Below are 10,731 nucleotides of genomic sequence, written 5' to 3'. Positions count from 1 at the left end.
CCCCTAACCCTGCAATGTGATTGGCCACCCATTGTACACCCCTAACCCCTACACATTCAATGCAAATCTACACTGACATCATGTGTGAGTCCCGCCCGCTCCAGACCGCACTGAATAACCGCTATCTTGCATAGCGTCTTCAGACTAGGACTTAAGTCTAAGATATACAGGTCACCGGCTGTGATGTGTCTTCCTAAGAGAATGATACGATCTCCCACCATGCGGCAGCACATATCCATAATGTCGGACGGGCCTTTCCCCTTGGTCTCAACCTCCTTCCAGGAGAGGGTCTCTGGTTTGAATTTCCACAGCTTGTTGACGTATGTATAATATATGTACAGCTCTCCATTGTGGGCAAAGGCTAAATGTTCCAGGTGTCTGTGTGGAAGCTGTGCAGAAGGCGTGCTCAGCCAGCAGTTGGTCTCTGTGTCAAACACTCTGTCAAACACCTCCAGCCACCGAACACAAACGTCTTTGTCCCCATGATGGTGGCAGAGTGTCCTGCTGAAGCAAGTGGCGGAGTGCCTCTGATGTTAATTAAAGACCAGACCATTGTGGTGGTGTCCAACTTGTACGTGTCATTAGTGTCATTATAATTAATCATTAATAATCCTCCATGGATAAATATTACCTTCTTCAAGACACAGGCTGAATGGCACCTCCTCCCCTCTGGGACAGTCCCAGAAACCACAGGGTTGAACCATCTGTGGGTGTCGACATCAAAGGCATAAAGCATGTTGTGGTACTCATCTGAGTAGACCTGACAACCTGCCCAGATGTAGATGGTATCTTCAACCAGCACAGCTGAGTGGGCGTAGCACAAGGGGAGACCATCTCCTCTTCCAGGTGTCACTGAGGGCAACGTCCTCCAGCGTAAAGACACTGCGTTGAAAACGTGAACACTAATCTTATCCTTGTTGCCATCACAGAGCCCTTCAAAGGCGTACACCCTGTCTCCAACTGCAACAGCTGCAGGTTTGTATATCGCTGGTCCTCCACTCAGATGCAGCGTCCAGCAGAACATTTCTAACACCGTACTTTAAGTCTTGCTCTGTAAAAGTAGAGTTCCTAATGTGTGTTCTACTGCTTATGAATCACAAAGGTTGACAAATCCACAAAGCCAAAGCTGATGAGTTGGGGTTGGCCAATCAAGGAAGCCGATGACTGTTGATAGAGAATCGACCACCAGCACAATCACAGTCCAGAATCCTTTGTTCTACACAGTAGACAGTCCGGTTTAGCAGCGTTGACAATTAATCTTCTAATGATGTCATAACATAGGATAACCAATGGCGTTACTCCAACTGGCTGCCGTCTGTAGGATGTCAACAGAACGTCAACACACACATAAGCTTTTTCTCTATAATAAATGTGGAGCAGTGTGAGAATCAAATGCATAATATTGATATCTATTTCACAGGGACCACAGCAAGCAACGTGAGAACAAGATTGAAGCAACTTTAGATGTTTTTGCAAAAAAAGGATTGGTGAAAAAAAAAGAAGATAATGAGGTTTTACTACAGATGTATATATATTTGTATTTATCGGTTATCGGTATCTGTCTTGAGAAGCAGGAAGTTATCGATATCGGTTTCAAAAGAACAATATCGTGCACCTCTAATTGTACGGTTAATATAAAACTACATTTCCTACTACATCTTAACATTTTAGCCACAGCATCTTTCCTTCCTTTGGGCCGCAGCATCTTCTCTTTTGATCGGGCCTAGATGTGAGGGCCAAACCTCTAGCTTTTGTAATTTGCCTGTGACAAATTTAAGTTTGATCAAAACTGTTCCAAGTTAATTTCCGAGTTGAATTATTAAGCTTAATGTCTTAACCCACTAAGACCTGAGGCCGATTCTACAAACGCCTTATTAATCAGTTTTCAGCTTTTAGATCTGATTTGTTGGGGCTAATGTTCCCCTCAGAATATAGGGATGCTAGGAATCAAGTGATTCGTGTAAAACAACAGTTCCTATCACACAAAGATTTGGAGACCCCCCCCCCCCCTTAGTAACTCTGAGGACCCCATTGGAGTGTTGGACCCCCTGTTGAAGACCCCTCTGACTTCAAGAACTGTACTCTCTACGGTGTGTTAGCTGAGGACTCAAGCAAACCGATGAAGTCCAATGATGATTTATAAACACAAAACTCCCAATGCATTTCAGCAGATGATAACATGCACAGGCAGGAACACACAGTAACAATGACTAGGGAGGTTTAAATAGACAAAGATTAAGTAGACACAGGTGAAACGTACAATCAACACACGATTGGCTGGAGCTGAACAAGACACAGGTGAACTACAATTGCAATTACAGACTGGTGAGACAAGACAGGAAGCGGCAACGAGGCTAAACAGGAAACACTAGGACATCATTACAAAATAAAGGTTCCCAACAGACACGGCGGCGCAGTTGATGGCGCAGTCGCCTCACAGCTAGAAGGTCCTGGGTTCGATTCCCAGTGGTGATGCTGTGGGCGCTGAGGGCGTGTTCTCTCCTCCGCGTCATCACTGCCCATATCGGTAGGGGTAGCGAAAGGGCCTTTCTGTGTGGAGTTTGCATGTTCTCTCCCTGTGTCCCCTCACAAAGGGCAGTAATCCTGGTCTCTATACTGCCTCCCCCTGGTCAGCCGGGGAGCCTGATGGAGAGGAAAGGAACTGGTTGGAATAACGTTTTCCTTCCACGCACTACGTCCTACTGGGGAAACTCCCCCCTGTCAGGTGATAAGAAGCGTCCTGCTAGCTCCTCATGCGTTGAAGGAAGTATGAGCTCAGTTCGGGGCTCTCCCCAAGTTGGCAGAGGGAGCGTAGCTCCCAGGATTACAGCTTAGGCAATTGGCAAAAAAAGACAGTTCATGAAACTCTCTCCCTTGGACTTTGAACTTGAGAGTGTGGAAAGAGAGAACGCAGACAAGGGAACTGACATGATATTGTAACTTTGTCACAAACTCAAACAAACACTTCAACCGTATAAGAAAAAAGCTATAAAGCCCATTTTTGCTTAAGTCTTTTAAATTGTTCCGGCAAAACGACACAACACACTTACTAATACGATTTCTACTCCAACGGAACATTGAAAAAAAAGAAAGACATAATTGTTGTAAAACTGCAAACGCCTTTAAACATCTATTTCATGTTTAAGGCAAAAGCGACCGCCATAGTCATTCAGGAGGACCACCTCCACCCACTCTCCCCCACCACCCACCAGTGGCGCCGGAGCCTGTTTAATGAAAGGACACTGTGTCCCCACACTATTCAGTCCAGCAAAAAAAAAAAAAAAATCTGTCCAGTCCCCCGCACCTCGCGACCACCGCGAGCGCGAGGCGAACCGAATTAACTGAAATAACCGCAATATCCCCCCCAAAAATCAACAAACCCACCCGAAATAACCGCTAAGTTTTCGAGCACACGCGCACGGTCCACATGCACGTGCGCTTCACGCACGTGCATGTGTCCCTGCTGTGTCCCCCCACGTCATATTCCATTCCGGCGCCTCTGCCAACCACCCCCCTACCCTCCCCTCCGTCGTGGATTTTTTTTTTAAGTGATGTTAAGGCAACACAGTTTATGCATGAAAAATGAAAATGACTTCAGGTAGGAAACGCCCCCCCGACATCCATAAAGACTATGCACGCAGCAGGCCCGGGGGGGGGGATATAAACACACACGACGGAGAGGGAGCGTTCTATAAATCACTCACACCGCCGGGACTATGGCTTGGCTGCATGGAAGCCTCCTCCCTCCCTTCCTCCCTCCCTCCTCCCCCGTTACTCTCCCAGAATCCTTTTTTTCCTTGACGAACGGCAATAATGCCCGGGAGACAGTGATCAATCTGCATTACGTTTACAAAGCGCTCACACAACCAACCGCGTTCACCTTTTTTCTCCTTGCCACCCGCCGTGCGCCGTATAGGAGCGCTCCTCTGCGGTCGGGGGTGGGGGGGGGGGGCCTGCAGCTGAGCGAGGGGGGGGGGGGGGGGGGGTGGGTATTAAAGCTGAAAGGTCAGAGCTTGGTTTGTTAGGTATGGGGCCTGTGTGCTAATGGCTCTACCCGGGAGAGAGGCGTCTATTGATCAGGACGCCCCCCCCCCCCTCCCCCACGTCCGCCCCAACCACCCAGTGGCAGACAGGTACACACAAAATGCATGCGCACGCACACGCACGCGCGCGCGGAAGAAGCGCTCAGATATTTCACTTATAATTAGAAGTAGCAATACCACAATGTAGAAATACTCTGTTACAAGCAAAAGGCCTGTGTTCAAAATGTTACTTGAGTAAAAGTACAAACGTATTGGCATCAAAATATATTTATTGTATTGTATATTGTATAAAACAGGGCTAAAGTGGTTAAATGTATGTTTTATAATATAATAATTTATATGTGCAAAGTAACTAGTAACTAAAGTTTTCAAATAATTGTAGTGGAGTAAAAGTACAATATTTGCCTCTGAGATGTAGTGGAGTAGAAGTAGAAATATTGGAAATACTCCAGTAAAGTAAAAGCATCTCAAAAATGTACTTAAGTACAGTACTTGAGCAAATGTACTTGTATTTTACTATAATTGTGAGGACTTCAACATTTCAGGACTGCGATTTTAGGAACGTCATTTTTTTTTATCAACTAGAAGTTACGCGGTACCCACGCCCAGGGTTGCCAGATCTGCTAATTATAATTTCCCCGCAAGATTTCATTTGAAAATAGCCGATCTACAAGCTCACAACGCGGTGCATCGCGGCGCGTTGTGAGCTTGTAGATCGGCTATTTTCAAATAGCTGATGTATATGTTAAAGTGCACTTGTGGCCCATAGTCGTTTCTTTTGGGCTGGTTTTCCTAGACCTGGCTGCTTGTTTCTCTCACAGAATCTGGCAACACTGCCCACGCCTACGCGGCACAGCCGGTCCAGCTGATATGCCCATATATGGAGCACTGGGCACGCACAGGACGCGTTTTGACAGAAAACGCAACGTTTAGCGCCGCGTTTCGAGCTTGTGGATCTGCTACTTTTGATACTTTTGTGTGACGCTGTATTTCCTTTTTTTTCCGAGAAAAAACACAAGAAGTTAAAGAGGTGGTGCCATGGTTTTGCACTGTTTCTGTTTTTCATGTGTCTATGAAGTTGATAGAACTTCATTAAGCCCTCTGGTGGTGTTTTATGGTGTTTTATGTCTTCTCTGACTATTTTGAGTTTCTTCCTGGAGGCCGAAACCTTGAGGGTCAAACGTGCCAATAGAAAAACAGCGCTTTAGTGACATAGTAAAAACATACCCTCCCCCTCATTATCATAACACAACAGGTGTGGGCATGAGGAGGAGGAGGGACTAGGACATGTGGGTGGTGCTAAGGTGGTGGAGGAGGTGCTAAGGTGAGAACCAGGTATACTATATGAACTGGAGGTGTGTCCACATAAAAACATAATTTTAACACTTTCTGTACACCTTTTTGAAAAAAATCTTCCTCCTAATATAACCGTAATACCTGATGATTATGTTTAAGTGGGGGGGGTCACTGGAAATCACGGCACCCCGTCTTTAAAATATGGAGATAAGAGGTTTTTGCCTGACAGCAACTATATCAATATGTATTATTATTTCAAAACATACATGAACCAATTAAGCCCTATTGTGTACTGCTAAAATAGCAGGTCTACAAGAAGCTCACAATGCAACGTGTGTTGTGAGCTTCTATCTGCCGCTTTTGAAAGAACCTGACAAACTCCTGAAAAGTCTGAGTACTTGGTACTCTAAGTGTGTTTGGATGCCAATACTTTTGTTTGTTTTGCTTTAATGCAGGACCTTTACTTACAGACTATGTCTACATTGTGGTATTAATACTTTTAGTATGAAAATGGGAGTACGTCCACCACAGAGCTCAGAGTACATTTGCTTAAGTACTGTACTTAAGTATAATTTTGAGGTATTTGTACTTTACTTGAGTATTTCCAATTTCTAATACTTTTACTTCTACTCCACTACATCTCAGAGACAAATATTATACTTTTACTCCACTACAATTATTTGAACAGCTTTAGTTACTAGTTACTGTAGATTACTTATATTTTTATTTTATTTTACAAAACATACACACAAGCTCACAATGCGTCGCGATGCGACACATTGTGACATTTCAAAAGAAGACATTTTTATACGTTTGAAAACTTGTGAAATGGGACATTCTGCATGGTAGTACTTTCTACTTTTGGTACATTTTGATACCAATACTTTTTGTACTTTTACTCAAGTACATTTTGAATTCCGGACTTTATACATTTCAGTTTTGATACTTTTACTTATCAAAGAAAAACATGTGAGTATTTTTTCCACCACTGTCTGGAGCTCAGGTTGGGTCGGTATGGCTCGGCTCGGCGCTCCTTGTCTCCTGCGGTGAACACTTCTGTCGCGTGTCAAACAGCTACAACGACGATGACATCACATCCCTTGCGGGGTGGTGGTGGGGGGTGGGCGGTTGGTCGGGTTGGCGGCGTGTTTGGCAAAACTCACATTTATCTTGATGATGAATTGGCGTGCGTGCCGACAGCTGGCCAGCTTCAAGTGTGTGTGTGTGTGTGTGTGTGTGTGTGTGTGTGTGTGTGTGTGTGTGTGTGTGTGTGTGTGTGTGTGTGTGTGTGTGTGTGTGTGTGTGTGTGTGTGTGTGTGTGTGTGTGTGTGTGTCTGTGTCTGTGTGTGTGTGTAGCATGAAGATTACGAGGGCCATCCCGGTGGCAGCTGCTGCTTCTGTCCGACAGCACTCGACACTTGTCGATAAATGTTCATTTGTGGATTAGCCTTCTACTCTGATTTTTTCCTCCCTCTCTCTCTCTCTCTCTCTCTCTCTCTCCTGTTGAAAACATGTTTTAGTCGCAGACAGACTGCTTCCAGACGCTGTAAAGTCCACATGAAATACTGTAGGTTATGGATTGAGCTCAAACATCCCTACATAAAACAGAGTCTTATGTAGGGATAAGGTGGTTTTGAAAACCGGTGGTTTTCAAACGTTTTGTGGCCAAAGAGTCACACCAAAGAGCAAATGGAGAGGAAACACTTTTGTGTTCAACAACAGAGTGTCTCAGGTGCAACAGAAGGTTTTCTAACTTTTGGTTTGATCTTTTCTAAAGGAATCTACAGCCTCAATTGTCACTGACCTTTTTCTGACCACTGGTGCGAGTCACTGAGTTAAAGTAACTCAGTACATTTACTCAAGTACTGTACTTAAGTACAATTTGAGGTTTGTTTCACTTTATATATGTGGGGGGGGGGGGGGGGGGGGATATAAACACACACGACGGAGGGAGCGCTCTATAAATCACTCCACCGCCGGGACCGAGAATGCATGGAAGCCCCTTTCCTCCCTGCAAAATGAACTTGATTAAAAGTATAAAAGTATTGACACCAACATGTACTTAACGGAGTAGTTCACGTTGTGTCTCAAAACTGTACTTGAAATTGACTAAAAAGTGTTCTATAAACATCATTGATGAATTAATGGCTTGTGCCCTTTGATATTATGAAAAATGTAATTGATCATATATAATAGAAAATGTAAAAGACCTAAACAAAACACCTTGCTTAAAACAGTAACAAAAAAGAGAAAAAGAAGGAAGTGTTGATTGGGGCAGCATGCCATTTCGATTTTGTTCTCCTGTATGGTGGCAAAGCCCCCCCAGCCTGCAGTCAAGCAGACAAATAAAGAATAACATTTCTATGTTTAGACCAGTTTTAGTTTACTGCCCCATGGTGGCAAGGGTTATGTCCTGGAACAGCTGTAGTTTGCTGCCCCTGGTGGCTAAGGCAATGTCCTGGAACAGCTGTAGTTTACTGCCCCTGGTGGCAAGGGTTATGTCCTGGAACAGCTGTAGTTTGCTGCCCCTGGTGGCTAGGGCTATGTCTCGGAACAGCTGTAGTTTACTGCCCTTGGTGGCTATAGGGCTATATCTCGGAACAGCTGTAGTTTACTGCCCCTGGTGGCTATAGGGCTATATCTCGGAACAGCTGTAGTTTACTGCCCCTGGTGGCTATAGGGCTATATCTCGGAACAGCTGTAGTTTACTGCCCCTGGTAGCTATAGGGCTATATCTCGGAACAGCTGTAGTTTACTGTCCCTGGTGGCTAAGGCTGTCTCGGAACAGCCGTAGTTTACTGCCCCTGGTGGCTATAGGGCTTTATCTCGGAACAGCTGTAGCTTACTGTCCCTGGTGGCTATAGGGCTATATCTCGGAACAGCTGTAGTTTACTGTCCCTGGTGGCTAAGGCTGTCTCGGAACAGCCGTAGTTTACTGCCCCTGGTGGCAAGAGCTACTGTATGTCCTGGAACAGCTGTAGTTCTAAGGACAGGTTGGGCGTCTTAGAAGGCCTGTTGGGCTGGGTTGTGGTTTCATGTTGTTGGCACATGAGGCCTCTTTTCCAGCTCGTCATATTCCAGGTGGAATTCCTTGGATGCCCTCTTCTTCCAGTTAAGACAATCAAAGAAGTAGTACGTTCCCCTTTCACAGGTGTTGGCCATTATCGTAGGCTCCATGCCGGGTATCCTGGTGATCCAAGCCTGCTCCTCCTTGTGGAACCTCCACCCCCGGTTAAACAGCTCTGCCGCTGCCTGAAGCTGCAGGTCTCCACCCTGCATGTAGTACAGGTAGAACAGCAGGTCTTCACCATATCGAGCCACGTTGATCGCAGGCAACTTATCCCTTATGTGAACATGGAAGTCAATATCCTGAGATTGAGAAGGTGCTGACGCCCAAGGGGAAACAAACTTGGGGTACAAATTTGTGGGTGAGTTGAGGTCGAGCCCCAGTGTTGTGAGGTCACTTCCCAGTGCCAAATGGACCATTCCAGGATCCGTCTCTGCTGCCCGAAGGAATGTCAGCAGTCCAATCATCCCGAATTGGTCCGTCACCATTCCCGAAGGAATGTTTGTCACCCGACCATCAGGCAACACCTGGATCCCTTTCTTCTGCCGGTTCTGTGGTGAAGCCGTCTTGTCTCTTGGGGACTTCAGTCCCTCTGCATTGGGTGTGCTCTTGCCAGTGGAATTCAAGCTGTGGCCAGGAGTGGACTTTAAGTTGGTCTTACTGTCATCATTGCTCAACGTAGGGTCCTTGTAGTTGCGGCCAGGAATGTAGTCTAAGTTGGTTTCACTGTTGTCGTTACAGCCAGGAGCAGAGTTTAAGTTGTGGCCAGGAGCAGAGTTTAAGTTGTGGCCAGGAGTAGAGTTTAAGTTGTGGCCAGGAGTAGAGTTTAAGTTGTGGCCAGGAATAGAGTTTAAGTTGTGGCCAGGAATAGAGTTTAAGTTGTGGCCAGGAATAGAGTTTAAGTTGTGGCCAGGAGTAGAGTTTAAGTTGTGGCCAGGAGCAGAGTTTAAGTTGTGGCCAGGAGTAGAGTTTAAGTTGTGGCCAGGAGCAGAGTTTAAGTTGTGGCCAGGAGTAGAGTTTAAGTTGTGGCCAGGAGTAGAGTTTAAGTTGTGTCGTTTGTAGTTGTGGCCAGGCAGTGCATGAAAGTCCTCGTTGTGGATGGGAAAATCCTGTGTCCGTTCATTTGAAGGTCTTGTCAGCGTACCAAGGTATGATGTTGGGTTTCCACTCCCTTCTTCCCTCCGACTCATGTCCACTAATAAGGGGAATTCTGACAAATCCAGTCCTGTTACATTGTCCCTTACACCTCTGTCATTGAAGATGCTGCTCGATACAGAGTTGTTCGTCCCAAAAGCCTGACTGTGGTTCATTCCAAACCCTGACATGCTGTTTGTGGAGAAGGGCTGGCACGCTGGCTGATGCTTGGGCATACAGATGATGCTGGGTGAGCTGTGGTTGGGACTTCCTAGTCTAGAACTCCACATGCTGCTGCTTCTGCCAGCAGTTCCAATGTCTAGACCAACCTGTTCCTGGTGTAGCATGTTCCTGGTGTTCATGGGCAATGACCCCATGCTGGGTGAAGGAGGGTGGTGGAGGGACGTGGTGGGTTGATCCATTGTGGGAGTGAATTTACTTTGTAATGGGGTGTAAAATGTGCTGTACCCGTTATCAGAGTTGATTATGTTAGTTCATCGGTGATGTCACTACTAATATGTCAGTCATCTCCATATTTGGGCATATCTATTGTGCACCGTTTCTCAGTGTCAGGTCCCGGGACCACCAAGGTCTTACTGTGTAGATTGGGGTTCCAATATAGTTCAGTTCAGTGATTCTCAAACTTTTCAAGTAACCACAGTTTGATTATGCATTAAAATCCTCGGCACTGATGACGCGGAAGACAGAACACGCCCCCAGCGCCCCCAGCTTCCCCCGTGGTCGAAACCAGGACCTTCTAGCTGTGAGGCTACAGCGCTACCGACTGCGTCACTGTGCAAAAAAAGTTTGGTAACCAGTGGTTTAAAACACACACCTTCGGAATCTATTCTATATACTCCTGACTACAAGCCCTTTAATAATAGTTTTTAGATGTTGGCCTTCAAAAGATAAGAGCAAAGACACATTTTGATCTCTCATGCACACAGTGACTTGGATTGTATTCATCAAGCCACGTGTCCTTGTTAAAGAACAGACTCCTTGTAGCTTTCTATGATTCTCTGGATGTCGCCTTCATCACTTAAAACTGACTGAGAATCAAACATACATCCTCTGCGTCCCTGTGCATTCTCTTGACATTAATGGCTCTATAACAGCGTTTAACCACTTAAGACCCTCTATACTTGGTAAAACGGACCTGAGTCGTGCTGTACTTTGTGTGTTCTTTGTTGA

The 10,731-nt window shown here is 45.7% G+C and overlaps 1 pseudogene across 1 annotated transcript; it reads right to left on the bottom strand.

Annotated features, from left to right (window-relative positions):
- Nucleotides 1-8,342: 8,342 nt before the first annotated feature.
- On the bottom strand, nucleotides 8,343-9,962 carry LOC311065198 (CCR4-NOT transcription complex subunit 2-like; annotated as a pseudogene). Its single transcript has 2 exons — nucleotides 9,488-9,962; nucleotides 8,343-9,118 (listed from the first exon to the last, which is right to left on the bottom strand). The product of its transcript is annotated as a CCR4-NOT transcription complex subunit 2-like (transcript).
- Nucleotides 9,963-10,731: the final 769 nt, after the last annotated feature.

Source organism: Gymnoscopelus microlampas (assembly GCF_963454915.1).
Source record: "Gymnoscopelus microlampas genome assembly, chromosome: 17".
NCBI lineage: Eukaryota > Metazoa > Chordata > Actinopteri > Myctophiformes > Myctophidae > Gymnoscopelus > Gymnoscopelus microlampas.
This window is presented reverse-complemented; position numbering and strand designations above follow the sequence as displayed.